Here is a 19,750-nt window from a genome sequence, read left to right on the forward strand (position 1 = left end):
CTGCGGTTGGGCTCCAATTCAGGAAAGCACTTAAAAATATATGCTTAATGTTTAAACACATGTTAAGTGCTTTCTTAATTCAGAGCCTTACTCGACAAGTAAATCTGTTAATTAGCTTGAGTTAAAATTAATTAGTCCTTTCAGTAATTTAGGAGTCTTTTGTTCTGAAGCATCGTAATACGAGAGTAACATAGGGCACATCTATAGTACAAACTTTGGCATACGGCTGCCACAGTTAGTATATCGCTTGCGTTGGCACTGTGCATACTCCCCAGGAGTGCTTGCGTCGATGCACAGCATGGTGCACCATGGGTAGGCATCCCAGGGTGCAACTCGCCACCGTCCAGTGCACTGACTTTTGGGAAGTTTTGGCAATGCCTGGTGGGGTAGAAACGAGTCGCACCAGTGTGACTGGGATGTAGGTGGTTAAATTCCCATCCTGCAACTTTCTCCACCCCATAATGCCATCTCTACCCCATAATTTTCACTCCTATTTTGAAAATCCCAGGAGCCTGTGCAGGATTTGTCGCTGTCCACTATCTCGGACAGAAGCATGGAGCCTTCCCAGCTTCTGTGTTATTGTCATGAGTGTTGCAAGTCAAGGACGCCTTAGCCTCCAGTATTTGCAGAGCTACAAGAAGACCTTTGAGGAACATGACGATTTCCTGGAGGGCAGTTTGCTGTGGGATATAGCAAGAACCAATTCAAAATTGTTGGTAGCATTCACATAACAGCTGCAGACAGTGGAGTGCGGTTTCTGGGCCCGAGAAACCAGCACTGACTGGTGGGATCACGCCATAATACAGGCTTGGGATGATGAGCAGTGGCTGCAGAACCTTCAGATGTGCAAATCCACATACCTGGATCCATGTGGCCAGCTCGCCCCAGCCCTCCAGCAGAGGGTCGTCAGCACAAGAGCTGCATTGACAGTGGAGAAGCACCTGATGATTGCCCGGTGGAAACTTGCAACTCCAGATTGCTAGCGGTCAGTGGGAAAGTGTTTTGGAGTCAGAAAAAGCCTCTGAGTCCCCTGCCCATAGGCGTGTTCTCTCTCAGGAGGATTCAAGGGACGCCCCTGTGTAAACAGGCAATGGGCCTGTGTGGAGCAGGTTCTTTATCTCTACAGGGGAATGAAAAGCTGATAACCTGGCTACCTTTCTTTGTTGTACCGATACCTCTTCTGCGATGAGTAAATTAATGAAAAGTGTATAGCTATGTCTTGCTCAGTAGGGGATGCTGTCACTGTAATGGAGGAATACATTTACACACTTATCTGAGGTTCCTTCCTCTGCATTGGGCATTGCTTGATTGTCTGGACTGTGGAAGAGTCTCAAACAGGATCTGGGTCACAGCATAGCCGGTTCCTCTGGTCGCATGTCCCCCATCCTTGTCTTTGCTGTTCACACCAGGGTTCTGTGACATGAGTTCCTTGAAGTTATCCACGGTGCCGTACGGGGGTAGGGGGGTTTCTGCCACGTATGCTATGCAACTCTTTGTAAAAGTGGCAGGTCTGCAGCTCTGCACCAGATCAACTGCTGGCCTTCTGATATACCTGATGCAATTCCCTGCGCAATCTGCTTGTAGATGTCCGTGTTTCAGCAGCTGGCCCGTAGCTATGCCTCTTCTCCCCACAGGCCCGGGAGATCCAATATCTCCTGTCTCCGGAGTGCGTCTGGAGCATGTAGCCAGCGTGGGTAGCTGAGCGTGGAGAGATGCTCAGTGTGCTCACCAAGCCAGACAATCAGGAAGAGGAATTTCAAGAATTCACACGGTTTTATAGGGGATTGGGGTGGGGGGAATCCAGTCTCCATGACCTCTGGGCAGTGGAGCTCACCACTGAGAGCAGAGCAGGCAGTGTTGGGCGTTTGTAGGACATCTACTGGAGGACTGTTATGATGAACATAGATAACAGTGTCTACATTCGTTTTATGTTGACCTCCATACGTCGACCCTCGCTCAATGCTAGTCAGGGAGGTAGTGGTACTGTGTGGGCATAATGGAGAGCGTACTTCTGTGGGGGACAAAGTTAAGTGTAGACGTATGCACAGCTATGTTGATGCAAGGTGGCTTACATCAATCTAAGTTTGTAGTGTAAACCAGGCCACAGACTATAACATTTTTTTACATATAGTGAAAGCTTGTGCATGGGCAACGTTTGACGAAATTAGGTTGTAATTAAGCTATGTTATTAACTATTGTTGTATCAAATTATTATGCTTATAGAGGCGGTCAAATCAACAACTTGGGTCACGCTGGGCCATTGTGACATCAGAGGTAAAGCAAAGAGGATGGACCAGGTATAGGAAGGGGTTTTAGGATGCAGGGGTAATGACATGATCCAAGTGCGCAAATGGGATATCCAGAGTGGTTTTGGGGGGCTGGGAGCTTCTTAAGAAAAGAAGTTGGTTGGCCAGGTAGGCGAGAAGTTATGTCGGGGGTTGAAGTGTGGAAGGGAGAGTCAAAGATAGGGTGACCCAGTCAGCATGACAGGTTAGGATGATGATTTTAGCAGGTGCATTTTGGGTGGATAGGAGGTAACAGTGCCAGGAACATGAGAGAGGAGGAGGTCAGAGTAATCCAGATGGGCGATGTGCAGGGCATGGCCAAACATTTGTTGAGCTAAAACCTCCAGGAGCCAGGGAGGAAGGGTTGAAAATTTGAACCACTGTGGGGAAGGAGATGGATACATTTTACACCACTACACACTTGCAATATTATTAAACCCCAGTATCATACTCTTGGGGCCAAATTCTGGCTTCATTTTACACCTGCTCAATTCAACTGATTCTGATGCTCTGCATAGGCATAACTGAGGCAGAGTCTAGCACTTAATGCCAAATATGCATGTAACTGTCCCGGGCATTCCTGTAAATGACAGTTGAGATGGTTGTGATGATTGCGTGGGCAGGGATTAAGCAGCAGACATGAATTCTTTACGCCGAGAATGAGCTCTTTGGGGGTGATTGAGTCTGAGCGTCAATCAGTCAAGGCGAATTACCTGTTAATTCTGTACATTTAAAAGCACAGCAGACGCTGAAAGACAGTGCTAGAAGTGCAATATCCGAGCCACTCGCAGAGCCATTCTTTACTAATAGGAAGATTTTTAGCAGGACTCGTACTGTCGTCTACAAACAAGGCCCTTTGTTTTCAGTTTTGGTTTTGTTTAAAATTTCCCTTGGAATGTATCCGTGTTTGTTACAAAGATTTGAAAATGGGTGAGAATGGGTGCAAAAAACCCCTTCATCGTTTTCTGGGTAAATATCGGGATTAATATTGGGGGACAGGAGGAAAAAAAACAACCAACACATGGAGAAAAAGAAGACTGAAAGAAAAAGCAGTTGAATACTGTGGTATATTTTATGAACTCTACCTTAACAGTATGTACATATATGCATGCACATGTGTGTGTGGATATTTTCTACTACATTGCCTTACTGTAACAGACAATCTTGCATTCACACTTCCAGGTGTTTATGTTAATAATAAATTAGTCTCTCTGTTGTAATGTACTGAATTTTCTTAACATAATCAATATTTTCAAGTACTTGAGTGGTCCAAAATTCAGGTAAAAAATAAGTAAAAACCAAATAAAAGCTTTTCTTTCGGTAAACATCAGCAAAAACTGAAGGGCCATATCTTGACAATTCCCATGACTGATTCATAGATTTTAAGGTCAGGGGGACGATTGTTGTCAGCTAGTCTGACCTCCTGTATAGCACAGGCTATAGAATTCCCCTTGCTAGTTCCTGCATCAGGCCCAACAACTTGTGGCTGAACTAGAGTATGTATTTTAGAAAGACATTTGGCCTTGATTTAAATGACATACACATTATAGCGCATTGTATTTATAAATTGGTCTAAATGATGGACACTAGACTGCTTGGCACTGTGCCTTTCTAAACTGGATCCTATTTACCAAGTATATGTTGGATCATAGAGAACCTCTTTGCACCTGGGACACAATACTCATGTTCCACACTTATAATTGTTTCCATTTTTCAAAGCTTCGTGCAAACAGTTAGGTGCCTAATACTGATGGTGAAGGGCAGCAACTGATGACTGACTGGGTGACCTGACAGCTAGAAAACCCCTCCCGTGTAAGTAAGCTAATTTTAAAATGGATCTAGTTATACAGGTGCAAGGCCCTAATAGAGACCCACCTAACCTAGAGTTGAATCATGCTTCGGTTGATTGTGTTTAATGTTCAGTTGGTTTAAGCACTATTTAAATGGTCACATATCCCTCTAGTGGCACTGCTAAGATTTTTTTTAATTGGTCTGAGTTTGCACCAATGCAAGACTTGCAATATAAGCCAGGCCTGGCCCACCTCGTGCTGTGGAAGAATGTTTCTCAGTGCTTCAGTAGCTGAACGCAGCACCTATTTGACTTGGAAATGAAAATAGAATGGAGTCTTGGAAGACTTGGTCAGTACCAGCTTTCCCTAGGTTTGTCACCTTGCTGACTTTAGCTTGGAGCCTGTTAAATGAAAGATCCAGCATGGGTCAGGGACTGGGGTGCTGGATGTTTCTCCCTTTTTTCTTTGGGGTGGCACCCAGGCACTCACCTTTTCTGGGGGTTTTTAAGCTTTAAAGAAGGAACAGTTGTTATTGCCTGCTCTGACATCTGCTTACGCCATGGCGACGGATGGAAAACTGGAATAAACATCCACTGATTTTTCTTTTCCATTTCCCCCTCCAACACTGTATTTTGATAGTGCTCGTTGGAAAATGTCTGTCAAGCATGTTCGCTTAGGACCAGCTGGCTGCAATATTATCCTGGAAGGAACTTGTAGCTGTAACATCTGTGGGTGACCCTGGACTAGTCACATCACCTCTCTGGGCCTCTGTTTCCTCATTAGTAGAATAGGTATGACAATATTCCCCTAACTCACAGGGAAGTTGCGCTTCAATCACTTGATGTTTGTAAGATGCTTTGATAGGTTAGGTTAGAAAGCACTTTGAAAATACAAATTATTGTTACTTTCCCCCTGACCCATGACTTTCTGAGGGCTTGTTCACACAGCAATACAATATTTGCACCAGTTTAACTAGATCAGTTTAAAACCAGGCTAGTTACAGCATTACAAGCCCACACTGTGGACTCGTTTAGACCAATATAGCTTATTCCCTTAAATTTAGGGTGAGAGCTGGTTGAGCATTGTCCAACGGAACATTTTCTGTGGTTTTGTCAAAATCAAAACCTTCACAAATTGGAATGAAACATTTACATTGTATTGAAATGTAATGTTCTTGATTGGCCCAAAATGAATTTTTGCCCAAAGATTTTTTTGTGCCGCAGGAAATGTTGAAATGTTTTGCTTTTGTTCCAATTGAGGGTTAAAAGAACATTTGCAATTTCCCACAGAACGGAAATTCCACGGTGTGACCAGCTACATTTACAATCCTAACCACTGGACTTAACGATTCCCTTCCAAGTCCTTGAACTGTACCAGCTTCTCAGATGTTAATTAAAAGGCCTAGTTTGGGTTCTGTCCACTATAAAAGACAGAATTCAGCTCAAACCTTGAAGCCAGACCCAACTATCTCCAAAGGTATGGAATGTTAGATCAGAACCAGAACTGCAGAGCCAGTCTCTCTTTACAACAAAGACTTCCTTTGTTATGGGGGGTCTCCTAGTGATACCCACCAGGCTGCTGCTGCTATCATTGCAGAACTAAAACATTTGAGTGTTTTTCAAAAGAACCCCCTTAGATCTGCACAGGATTGGCCTTACCCTGCATGGGCTCCATGCTGCTTCAGTGAAATGGGCCCTGGTGGGGATGTTCCGTCTGCACACGCTCATGGAAGGGGAGAACAGGCCAGCCTGTTTGTTGCAAGCGTGTGGTCCCAAAAGCTTTGGGCCCTAGCAATCACTTGCATGGCTTGTGCTTAAAGTCAGCACTGGCTCCTCATGATCCAAGCCACCTGTCGGTCATTTGGTATGAAGAAGTGACCATAGTTCAATAGGCGGCGATGGCAGAGTAATGTAAGTTTAGCTACTACTCAAGAATAATGTGACCTCCACCAATGTCAGAAATATCGTCACTGCTCCTAACCTTTGATAAATGACTTATGCGCATACTTCAGGGATGCCAGGCCAGGCAAAAGAAGCTCTCAGATAGCGCACCCATTCCTATCCTGCCTTGCTTTAGGAAGAGTCATCGTAGCAGTCCACCTAATGAAGATGGATTATGGCAAAACACTGGCCGGAGCCTTTTGTTTGGGCCCAGCTGCTGTATCCAAGTGTAAACAAGCGAGTGCAGCACTTGGGGTCTTGTCACTGCCGTGGGCAGGTAGGGGGGACCTTGCGTTCCTGTCTGACTTGATAGATGGTTTGTCCACCGCCTGAAGGCACGGTACATCCTGACTGAGCTATTCTTGTTGGGGTAATGACTCTGGGAACTCTGGCGCATTTGGTAAGTCTCAGGGTTGAGCAGTTTCTTGGTAGGGAGAAATCTCATAAATATAATCTTGGTGACCTTTAGAATTAGTGAACAAATGGATCTTTTGGCTTTTGACCTGGTTTATAGAACTGGTTTCTCAGTTCCTCTCAATCCAGACTGGAAGCGAGAGAACTCTCCTATTAGTTAATGCATCTTATTTATAAGAAATCTAATAATCCAGGGCGGTTTATGTACAAAGCTCCCACGATCCTCAGCTGCCTGAATATGTGCATCATGGGGAATAATATGGCAGAGGATCATCATCTTTCAAAACACAATTCTCTAGCCCTAAAGCAGTCACAGTCAGCCCCTATCCTAGATCCGTGAGCTGGACTGATAGAAAACCATATACAAACAAACCAGTTTGTTTCAACAGACTAGGGCACAGTCGTCTCTGAGATCTTCTGAGTTGGAGGTATTGTTGGCTCTAAACGTAGTTTGTATCCAGGCACAGCATGGCCAATGCTCTATGAGTGACCAAGATAGCTAACAGAGTAACACCCCTGTCCCAGGCCTAGATCGACCCCAGGTTTCCTTATAAATTTGCAGGGACCCCTAACACTGCCCATTTTGTCTGCTCTCTGGCTCCAATTTAGGAAAGCAAGTGCTATGCTTAACTCCCATTGATTTCCGTAGGTCTTAAGCATGTGCTAGGTGGGATGCCTTCCTGAACTGAGCCCTCTGTGTGGTAGAACATCCCAGGTGCGTTGCCCCTAAGGCCACCTTGTATGCACAGCCTCAGGGTATGCCATTCTCTGGGGAAGTAGCCTGAGCCATGACTCTTGGGCGGCTGGAGGCTCTCAAGCCTAGTGAAGAAGGATGGATGAATGTCATGTGAACTCATTCCTCAGCTCAGTTACGAGGCAGCAGCATGAGGTTCTACTCTGTCTTCGGGGGAAGACAACAAGCCAGTGTTAGGAAGAGGTGTTTCAGTTCCTGATTCTTTAAAAAAACAGGTTGCAGCCTGAAACAGAGGGGCCAGCGGAAAGGAAACCAGACTGCTGCTCTGTCCTTCTGGGAAACTGTCAGGTTGCTTTAGGACCAAAACTTATTTGGACCAGAGCCCCAGCTGTTGTACACCAATGCAGCAGCTTACACCAGCTGAGGATCTGTCCTAGGTATTGTTACAAGTAAGGTTTTACAAAGCCTAAATCAGCAGGAATGTTCCCATTACTTTTGTTTGCAGTGGTGGTGGAGCCATGTTGAAAGCTTTTCTTGTTCACCAACAAAGGTTGATCCAGTAAAAGATATGGCCTCAGCCACCTTGTGTCTCCCATTATTTTGAAAAGTTCTGATGAAATGGAGGGGTTGTCTATTTAAACAGTCCCCTGCTGCATCTGCAGCCCAGTGATTGCCGCTTTGTGCTAATGCATGAGAACCAGAAAGTGAAATTAACTAAAAACAAGTGAAACTGACTAGTCTGTTTTCATTGCCCAAGCTGAGTGAAAGGCAAGGAATTTTTTATCAATGCCAGAGGTTAGGTCCACACTACAGACGTTGCAGCAGCACAGCTTTGGTAGCACCATACTGTGCAGACACTCGCTGCAGTGAAAGAGGTTTTTTTACGTTGTTGTAGTTAATCCACACCTCTGAGAGGCAGAATTAATCCATCGATTTAGTGAGGTCTGCCTTGGGGCTAAGGTCAACTTATTTACATCTCTCAGGGGCATGAATTTTTCAACCCCCCTGAGCAGCGTGGTGAGGGCGACCTACCTTTTAGGTATAGATAAGGCCTAACTGAAGTTCAGTTGGTTGAATAATGCGTTCAACTAATAATGGCAAAGCTTAGGAAATACATTATTAGTCAAATAATATTCAACCAGCGTTAGCCTGATTTTAGAACTGGCACGTGGTACATTGCCCAGTGGCACTGATCTGAGTTGGTTTCCAATCCTGCATTGTCAGTTGCACATCAGCATTTGACCAAATTCCCCAGCAGCCTCTTTGCCCACTGAAAGAAATGGGAAATGGAAATTTTCCTCTGCCTAGGTACTGCAGTTTCAGTTCTTTTGATAGCACTTTATATATATATTTATAAAATAACACAACTTGTATGTGATCTGCCTCCACAAGTCATACATTTTGGAGAATATCATATGCCTAAAAAGACAAAAAATAGGAATAATTACACTGGGGGGGAGGGATATCCCCTTTCAACATCAAAAGAAGTTTCATTGTAGGAGGATTAATTTTAAGATTCAGTGGCATTTGGCCGATACAGGAAGTGCTGTGAAGTGAAAAGGCATGGGAGTTTTTTAGGATGTAACAGAGGACGAGAGCTTTGCTTGGGTGAAAATCCATGCTTTCTAACTCTTTGGCAGCCTTTTACTCGCTTCCTTTGCCTGGCTGATAAATGCCCACACAGGACTTTTCCCTTTCTCTCTCCCCAAGGATATGTGTACACTACAGATGCTCCAGCGGCACAGCTGTGGCACTGCCTCTGTGCCCCAGTAGCACCGTAGCGTTCTCCCCTCATTGTAGTTAATCCACATCCTAAAGAGGCGGTAGCGAAGTCGATGGAAAAATTCTTCTGTCAGCCTAGCACTGTTTACACTGGGGTTTACGTTGGCTTAACTACATCGTGCAGGGTGTGAATTTTTCACACCCCCTGAGCAACATATATAGGTTGACCTAAGTTTTAGGTGTAGACTAGGCCCAAGGCTCTGGCCAGGTCTATGCTGGAAAATTAGGTAAATCCAGCGACATCAGTCAGGAATGTGAAAAATCCATACCCCGGAGTGATAAAGTGAAGTAGACCTAAATCCTAGCGTAGGCCGCAATAGGTTGATGAGAGAATTCCGATCTCACTACTGCCTCTCGGGAAGGTAGATTAACTACAGCCATGGGACAGGTTCTCCCATCATCCTAGTGAGTGTCTATACTGAAGCGCTATAGCTGTGCGGCTGTAGCTTTTTAAGTGTTGACATATCCTCTGCAATTCTAGCTGGGTTCAGTGACGGGTGTGTCTGCCTGGTCCCTTTCATGATCAAGCACGTGTGCTCTGGCCCATTCCTTTGAAAATCACATAAAAACCCAGCTCTTTGCCAAACAGGCTTTGAACACATCTGGCATCCAGCACAGCTGGGCTGATTTGCTGCTGTGTTACTACCCTTTGATGCTGGAATGACTCCATGAAACCAGAGTGGTGCCGTGAAGAAGCAGGCCCCACTTCCAATGCAAGAACAACTTTGAAATAAAAATGTAGAGCCATATGCTCAGCTGGTGTAAATCAGCGTCTTTCAGATGAAGTCAATAAAATTATGTCAAATTTGGATCTGTCCCTCAGTGCTGAATTAGCTAATGAACTATTGTTCTGTTCTTTAATCCATCAAAATATCCACTGAAAATAACCTCCATCATTGGCAGTTTGTTTAACTCTAAATTGTTATTTTCCACTAAAAGTATTATCTGGTAATTCACTATTAATACTACCAATGTTCCTGGTGAAAAATCCTGATAACTCCATTGAGATCTATAGTCAGATTCCTCTCTCTTTATGCCCATTTAACACACCAGTTTTACTCCACTGAATTTAATGCAGAGCCTCTTGAATTTCTCCACGTTATTCTCCTGCTTGGGCATATAGTTCAAGTCATAAATTAGTCCTTAATCTTGGTTCATTTCATGAGGGGGATAAAACCCTTATTTAATCAAATCTATCCCAGATTTGCATCCAAATGCAAAGTTTGCAAATCTGGTCCATTTCTGTGACCAAAAAATAAAAATAAATAATGCAGTGAAGATAACGAATTAAGCAGGTAGGACAGTAGCAGAGGTGAACAAATTGGAAGACCTGGCTTCAATTCCCTGCCCTGTCTCAGGCTGCCTGTTTGATCTTGGGAAAGTCATTTAGGTCCAGAGCCTCAAAGGCATTTAGGCTGCTCACTTCCACTGAAATCAATGAACATTAGGAGCCTAAATACCTTAGAGGATCTGGGTCCTCAATTTGTCCTTGATCACACAGCAAATCAGGGAAACAGCCAGGAACAGGATCCAGATGTCTCTACTCCCAGTTGTTTTGCCATCTCTGTGCCTCAGTTATCCATCTGTGAAATGGGGATATCAGCACTGCCCTAGCTCAGAGGAGTGTTGTGAGGTTAAATACATTAAAGACTGTCAGGTGCTCAGATACTGTGGGCCATATAAATATCTAAGATAGCTAGAAGTAGTCACCTAATAGTTTGGATGAATTATTTTCAGACTGTTGGTGGAAACTTTTTAACTGGAAAACATGATGATAAATATTCAGTAATGAATTATTAAAATGAATAGGACCCTCAGTAAACTTCCAGGGCAAATATTTTCAGGAATACCAGTAATCATCCAAATAGCACAGTTATCGACTAGCACAAACACACAAATAGCCATGAATCATTCAAGTCACTTATTCACAAATATAATTGCACAGCTGTTTTTCGCCCCATTATTCAACAGGTTCTAGAAACAAGTAGCAATGTTACAGTGTCCCTTCCAGATGCTGGATATGGAAGAAACCTCTTGCATTTTGTGGCAGGAAGGGGTAGAGAAAATAATTTTGATTGAAGATATTTAACTGAGGCTGAAAATGAAAAAGCCTTAAATCTCAAACTAGAGCGTACATGACTGCAGTGATATTTCCTTGCAGTAGAGGGCAGTCGTCTGTAATATTTGTTTGGCTCTAGCCACCAAATGAATGCTAGGGATTTTGGTGGCAGCCTTGGTATTAGTTGAATATTGTTATCAGAGGCAATGGGCCGGATTCTTATTCTTAGTTTATTTGATTTTAAGGCCAGAAGGCACCGTTGTGGTCATTTGGTCATAGTGCCTGCCTAACACAGCCAGAGAATGCCAGGCTGTGCCATCTAGTTTCCAGGTTGAACTATGCTGGCTTCAACTTTCAGCCGTTGGCTCTTAGACTGAAATGCTGCAGGGAGGGATTTGGTAATAACTCACCTGGGTCACAAAAACCTCAATATTAATTTGACTGAAAACATGGTTGAAAAAAATCCAAGGGAAGGGGGGACCCCTTTGCAGCTAAAGCCTTATCCCCTGGGGTACTGATCACTTCTTGCATGGTGCTGATTGCCTTTACGCCTCCTTTGACTTGGATGGGAGCCGAGGGCTGGCAGCAAATTGCTGGCTGGAACTCTTCTCAAGCAGAGCGACCAGTGAAAACAAGAGGGGGCAACACGGACCAAGTAGAGCGGAATAAAAAGCATGTGCTCAGTATTGGGATGCAAATTGTGAAGGGGCAGTGATAGGATACGGAGCTTTTCCGCTGTAGTTATGGATCCAGCCCAGGTCAATTGTGACTAAAAGCCATTGCCAGCTGAGAGCGGTTGGTTGGTTTCTATTCGGTGAGCTGGTGGTCTCACTCCAGTTCTGGGACTGAGGGTACCTCTACACTGCAAAGAAAAACCCAGAGCGCTGAGGCTTAGAGTACGTGTACAGGGCAAGGACGAGGGGCTAGAAGGGACTCTGCAAGTGGCGGGTGGAAGGGTCTCAGGGCGGGGAGGGGTGAAGCGTGGAGGAGAGGAAGGATGCAGCAGGTGGGGGTGAGGGATGCAGCGAGCAGGGGTGGTCTCGTGGGGGCTGCGGGTGAGGGATGCGGTGGGTGGGGGAGGGTCTTGCAGGGGAGGGGGATGGAGGAGAAGAGGGGGGCCACACATGCGGCGAGTGGCGAGGACCTCCAGAGAGGGAGGGTGGAGTGGAGGAGAGAAGCAGCCAGCCAGTGGCAGGCGGTCGGGGCCCTGGGGAAGAGGCGGAGCAGGGAGGGGAAGAGGCGGGGCCACCACGGCCCAGGCATCCAGCAGTGGGTCGGCAGCAGCTGTGCCGATTATATCCACCGCCCATGGGTGTAGACGTTCGGACTCAGGCTGTAGCCTGAGCTCTGGGACCCTCCCACTTTGCAGGGTCCTAGAGTTTGGGCTCCAGCCCAAGCTCCAACGCCTACACCACAATTAAACAGCCCCTGAGCCCCATGAGCCTGAGTCAATTGACCTGGGTTCTGCGACTTGGTGCCATGGTTTTTCTGTGCAGTGGAGCTGTACAATGGTGCATGCCTAGTGTTCTCCTCACCTCCTGTTGACCTGTCTTAGTACAGAGACCAGGCACTGAATGGGCCATGGAGAACGGACCATCCTTGCCTTCTGACAGTGGGTTGGGCAGGTCACGCTGCCTATGCCGTGGCACACTGGGGTGCTGGCAGGCCTGAGCAGACGTGCCACGGCAGATTTGGAAAAATGACTTGAAGAGTTCTGGATTGGCTCATGAATGTTCGTGAGTTCATTTGGGGATATATGGTGGTATGCCTCAAAATAATCAAAGGTATCAAGGTGTGTCGCAGCAGAGAAAAGGTTGGGCCCATGCTATATGCACTTTGGGGGTACATAGACCCGTCTTTAAAGGCATAACACATGGTTTTTCAAGGCTGACTGTGAAGTTATGTTCTTCTGACCCTAACCCTGTTTAGGTAACATTGTCCCTATGGGCTGGAGAGAAGGAAGCAATATGGCAGTGGATTACAGGCCAATTCTTTAAAACTGTTCTGAAGCTTTAGGAATGGAATTATCATTTATAATGCCCACAGGGCACTAGGTAATTGACAGACAAGTAGGTGCTCAGACGCTGTGGTGGTGATGAACACAATATAACTGCCTAGATAGAAAGATAAATAGAGAGATGAGGATAGGGTTCTTGTCCTCAAGAACTGACAATCTAGAGGCCTGGTCCCACAGATCCTTACTATCCACACGTAGCACTTACTATCCCGCCTGGTGCCACTGCATAAAATGTTCACGAATCTGGTGCAAATGGTTTTATTTACTCATTTTTTTAAATTAATTTATCCCAAATGAATAAAAGAAAATGGAGTTGCTTTGTTGTTGCAATTTGCTGCTAGGCATTCCTACATATGCTAATGATAAGTATTATTAAATACCTGGCTCTTGTCTTTTAAATGCAGTTCTTTCAGGGTGTAATTAAGCACAGACACCCAGCCCTTTCTGTCTGCATAGAGAGAGGCAGGCAGCTCTTTGGAGTTGTATGTTTCCCTTTTTACAGCAGGGGAGAAGCGGAACATGAGACAAAGCCAGTTTCACCACTGTAGATATCCTTTGTGGGGAAAGCAACCAGCTAAAGAAAATTAAAAGGATACTGTTAAGATACAAGCCATACACGTTATACTACGTTTGTGCCACTTTAAGATTTCACTCTTTCATAGTTTTATAGATTTTTAAGGCCAGAAGGGATCTTTAGATCATCTAGTTTGACCTCCTGTGTATCACAGGACATCCAATTTCACTCAGTCACTCTGTATACAGCTCAGTATCCTGTGTTTAACTAAAGCATCTCTTCCAGAAAAGCATCAGGTCTTGATATGGAGACTTCAAGAGATGGTGAATCCACCACTTTCCTTGGTAGTTTTCTCCAGTGATTACTCACCTTCGCTGTTAAAAATGTGTGCTTAAATTAAGTCCTCCCCTGCTCACCATACTCATAGAATCATAGAATCATAGAGTTGGAAGGGACCTCAGGAGGTCATCTAGTCCAACCCCCTGCTCAGAGCAGGACTAACCTCAGCTAAATAATCCCAGCGAAGGTTTTGTCAAGCCGCAGCTTAAAAACCTCTAAAGATGGTGGTTCCACCACCTCCCTAGGTAACCCATTCCAGTGCTTCATCACTGCAAAGAAATGAAGATTTGATCACAAATCTTTCATCAGCAATCTCAAAATATACACACAGAACAAAAACCTTCCGGAAATTAATATAAAAAATAATGTAGGTGCACATTAGTGACTCATGATCAAACACAACTCCACATATGGATGTAATTTAACCATAAATCCATCGTGCTTAACAGTGCGCCTTCCCTGTTAAACTACACATACAACATTATTCTTAACAAACATCAGTAATGGGTAATTGATTAAAAAATTCCATCAATCCATAAATATATTGACCGGTATTTGCCACTAATAACAGTGGCAATAAATTGAGATGGAACCCCAGACAATCCAGGCGTCAGAGTTGTGGCCGTTGTGATGAAATACTCATTTCTTTATACAGGATAAGAATAACAGCTGATCTTCTCAGCCAGCATTCACCAGGTGCAGCTATATGGAGACTGGCAGTAGTTCCCTGGTTGGTTCTGCACCTGAAGCCTGCTCTAAAGCACACTGCTCAGCTGTGAGCCTAGGCCACAAGTTGTACACCAGCTCAATATAGTCATGGAACCATAGGGCTGCAGTTACCCTCACCACGTCCTACTCATGAAAGATCATGCGTGCACTGGCTGGCTCTCCATTAGCTGGAACCTCCCTTTCACTCCTCCAGCCTGGAGGATCCGCCAGCTTTACAGCCCCTCTGATGCAGTGCAAAGGGACTGGATCAGAGCAAAGACACTGGCTCTCTGTGTCAGCAGACTCAGTAATGCCCGATGTTAAAAAATCATGAGATTGGCGTTAAACACATGAGCTTTGAAAAATAACGTGTTCTGGGGTCTTTTTACCTCCTTTCTAGTTTTTGATCCTCCAAGTATCACATTTTCCAGCTTTTCTCAGCAACCATGATAACTAGAAACGCTCTTTTCAACAAAGAAATGAAAGCTGGGATTCTCACATGATTCCCGGAACTGGGACTTTGAGAAAAACACTAAATGTTGCAAGACTCCCAAAAAAATCACAAGAGTTGACAACCCCAGTTTATTACTGTGTGAGATGTTTTTATGTCCTTAACTATTAGTTCCCTTACTGTTAGTTGCAAAGTTCTTTGGGGAAGAGGCCATGTCTTCATATATGTCTGTACAGCACAGTTCACAGTGGGACCCTGCTCTTGGTTGGTTCTCTGGCCAGTACTGCAAGATAAAATATGAAATAATAATCAGGTGCTGGACTGGCACAGCGAAGGTATAAGAACCTAAACAGAAAAGAAATTATTATTATTGTGCAAGCCCCTAGGAGCCCCAGTCATGGACCCAGGACTCCATTGTGCTAGGCGATGTACAAATGCAGAACAAAAAGGTGGTCCCTGTCCCACAGAGCTTACAATCAAAGGCTAAGATAGCAGAGGAAGGACTGGCCACTGGTTCGTGTGCTAGCCTAGAACTTAGGAGACCTGCATTCAGTTCTGTGCTCTGCCACAGACTTTGTGTGTGACCTTAGGTGAGTCACTTATCTTCTCTGTACCTCAGTTCTCTTTCTGTAAAATGGGGATAATTGCACTGCCTTGTCTACAGGGCTGTGGTGAGGGTCAATGCAATAAAGATGGTGAGGAGGTGCCTAAGGTCAGTTTTGGCTCCACTGCGATCCACAAATCTCCCGCCTCATGCTGTATGCACCTAAACTCACTCAGTGCTACGTTTCCAAAATAAAAGTTCCCTCGGCGCCTATGTTGCGGTCTCTGACCCTGCTCACTGCCACCTCACTCTATGCATGTGGATGGCTACCTCCCACCTCAGCCCTGCTGGGATTCACAAACCAGGGAAAGAGGTGTTTGGCTGCTTACGTCAGGTGTGGGCCCGATCAGGTGGTTAGAGCATTCACCTGCCTATTTCCAAGAGAGGGGCGGGGCTTAGCAATCATCCCTGCTGTTGTGGAGAGCTCCCATCGGCAAGCTTAGGTGGCTCCCGCCTAGCGTCCTGGCTTTTATGGATTGCCTCCTTGGCGCCCTGTCTATCTCTCCCCACTCACTGCACAGTGAGCCTGGGCCCCTAACTCGGGTTTGTGGATCACAGTGCTGTTCCTGGGATTTTCTAAGCACCTGTGAGTTAGGTGCCGTGACATTCAGCATTGTGATGCCTGAGCCCCTTTGTGGATCCCACCGTAAGATCCCACCGTGACTGGGGCCACGGAAGCATGTAAGGCAGACAGACTTCGACAGTTGTGTGCAGCGTTGTTGTAGCTGTGTCGGGCCCAGGATATTATCCGAGACAAGGTGGGCGAGGTAACAGCTTCTATTGGACCAGCTTGTTTTGGTGAGGGAGACGCTATCACGCTTACATGGAGCTCTTCTTCAGGTCCTCGAAAGCTCATCTCTGGTCCAATAAAAGAGATTACTTCACCCACCTGGTCTCTGCAATGTGACAGCTGTCATTTAGCAGACTCCACAGGGTTTTAAACCGAGGGTTGGCGGGGAGGGATTAGAACAGAACTAAAAATGGTGCTTGAGCAATTTACCAAATGCCTATAAATAATTAGCAGAGCGGACAAGGACTGAACAGGTTTGGAGACTGAGTTATCTCCTCTCTCCTTCCCGCCCCCCTCCGCAGAAAGATAGCCCGTCCAGGGCACAGTGAGAGGGGTGACATGGGGAAGCTTTAGCCAGCGCCTGCCGTACCTGTTCTGTGCAGAGAGGTGTAACGTTCAGCACAGCCCTAGTAACAACTGCCAGCCAGAAAGCTGCACTCAGCTCCGACTGAGCTTCCCAGGCTTCACACTCCAGCGGGCTCGGCACGTTCGTGCAGGTTGCCTTGTCTATGCCCGGTAAACCCATCACATTTATCTCAATAGTTTAATTGTTACCATTAAGATAATTGCAGGCTGCAGACTGCAATGGGAATGGCACTGTGGATTCGCACAGGTGTTGGAGTACTGAGCTGGGTACAGTACATGAGATGGGACATTTACCACTGTTTTTGTAATGGGATATGCAGGCTACTGGGTATTTGTAGCTATTTCTAGACTCATACGATTGGTAGGGTCGCGTTCCCTCCTAACCCCACTGTGCCCTGAGCAACTGGAATGCGAGAATCTGCCGGCTAAGCGTGGCACTCCAGAGAGCAGAGGTTCATGCTTGTAGAGCCTGTAATTCTGGGTTCATTTCCCACAGAGGACCCCTAAAAGGATCTGAACTGCTGGGGAGCTCTGGATGAGCTTTCTCATGCTGGGATGGGCAGGGAAGTGAAACGCACATGAATGCAGCATGGATGCTTGTCCCCCTCTCGTGGTTGGTTCACATCAGACGTCTATGAGTCTGTTGCTGCTGCTAGCTAATGGATTTAGGCCCAGATCCACAAAGGTATTTAGGTGCCTGACTTGCATTGATTTCCATGGAAGTTAGGATGGAGCCTAAATAGTTTTGTGGATCTTGGCCTCGCTTTGTTGGCTCATGTTTCTCCATTGAGTCATCCCAGGGGTATTTGTGAAAGATTGTCACCTTTTGTGAATATTCATGAGTAAAAGCCATATCAAATGCCCTAGAAACTGAAGTCTCAGGACAGGTCTACAGAGATTCCCTGGCTGGACCCTGGCTATGGGGGGGGCTGCCTGTCTCTCCATGAGCTAGCACATTCCTCAGACACACCAGACTTGACAGTGCAAAGGGTGAATCTTGTAGGCCCAGGGGGAATCCTCCAGGGTCATCCACTAGCAAGACCATTGATTTTAACTATCAGAGCACATTGTAAAGGCTCATCTCTTTGCAACAGCTTTCCATAGTAATGGCCTTCCCTGAGACAGCAACTAAAGCCTCAGTTCTAAACAGTACAGCCCCTGGCACCCACATGGAATCACATGAACTTCTGTTTGCGGGACTGGTACAGCAATGATAACAATGACTAATAAACATTCACACGCACTTGCTCAGTATAACGGGAAGGGGAGGATGCATTCCCTTCCCTTGCGCCGTATGGCTGAATGGTTGCTGTATGTAAATGTGCTGATGCTCAAAAACCACAGATGGGTGCACTAGCAACACCCGGCTAGACAGATTAAATCAGACAATGGAAACTTCTCCACACGTCTTGCTATTGTGCCTCAGACCTTATCCATGGCGCAACCGCTTGGCACTGCCCTACGTATTTTTTCTGTGGCTTTGCTCCAGAATCCCTCCCTGGCACTGATTTAAGCTTCAGAAGCTAAGAGTCTATTTTAAAATTGTACAATATATATAGTGTGCGTATTCCTAGCCCGTGTGATTATGAAGAATACCTTAAAAACCATGAAACCCGGTGGGGGTGGGGGACCTGGACTCTGAGACGTGCTGCTGCAGGGTTTGTTTTTTGCAGTGTAGACATACCCACAGATTCTACAGTGATGGGTGGTTCCGTGATACTGTACACTGGATATTTGAACTGACCTGAATGAATTGCCAGCCTGCTGCTGCCTTTAAAAGCCAGGGCCCCTCCCATGGAATTTGGGCCCATCTCACCATAGGGCCTCGCCTACGAGCGATAAGCAGGCAACTTTGTCTTAGGTCTTGTCTACACTAGCACTTATGCTGGCAAAACCTTTGTCACTCAGGGGTGTGAAAAAAACACCCCCCTGAGTGACAAAACTTTTGCTGTCATAAGCGCTAATGTGGATAGCGCTATGTTGGCTGGTGAGTTTTCGGTGGTTTTATTACGTCGGCATCACACGGCTATACAAGCACTCCTAGAGCGGCACAGCTGTCCTGATACAGCTGTGCCGCTGTAGGTTTTAAGTGTAGACTAGCCTTTAATCCATCCATTTTTTACTGAAATGTCAAACAAGGTTTCCAAGTGGTCGCACCTGAGACAGAAATGAGACCAATGCAAGTCACACAGCCTGAGTACAGCTTTGGGTGCTCTCCGAACTGGGCTGTATTAGAACCAGGGACAAAATGTGTCACAAGGCCTGGAGCAGAATGCACAGGGACTTTTGGGCCTGACAAGAGAGAGGCTCAGGCAAAAGTTTCTCTGCATTGTGCTCTTTTCTCTGCTTTTCACAGATGCTTTCTTTGCCACTTCCCAGCCTCTGGCATATGCCCTTCTGTCGGAGAACTAAGATTAGCAGCAAATGCTTTATTATTTCCCCCCCTTCCGTCTCTTACAGGGCAGCCCTATTTCTGCAAATTCTGCTAATAAAAGCTGCTCCAGCTACATGCTGTCTTCTGAAGACAGAAAAGTGCTGGAAGTTGGTGTTATTCATTTTGGCTCAAGGAGCTCTGCATATGAACCATTTCTGCCCATTCAGCTTATCAGCCATCTCTGCATCCAGCACAAGCCCTCCTCTCTCATTCCTAGTTAATTGGTGTGAAATTGGAGCAAGTTCTCAGGTGATAATGTGTTTGCATTTACTGCTTCACTGAACCACCCTAGCCACTCAATCCCAGCTTCATTAAATCCTCAATTTTAGCTTTTGCTCCTAGCTGTGAGCTTCAAACCCTATTTCCTGTGTACTAGACACACACCATAACATGTCAGGAAGAGAAGTTTGATTGTAGCTGCTGGTAACAAGTGGACTACTGCCCAATCAGTGTTAAAGAAAAATCATTTAACATTAGAAAGATACTTAAGATCCCTGCACTGGGCAGAGTACATTTCAGAACATTTCAAAGGAGGCTTGTTGGTTCCCATGCTTGAAAGGACA

This window comes from Emydura macquarii, unplaced genomic scaffold, assembly GCF_026122565.2.
Source record: "Emydura macquarii macquarii isolate MOO-44397 ecotype Brisbane River unplaced genomic scaffold, CSIRO-AGI_Emac_v2 contig_2795, whole genome shotgun sequence".
NCBI classification, from domain to species: domain Eukaryota; kingdom Metazoa; phylum Chordata; order Testudines; family Chelidae; genus Emydura; species Emydura macquarii.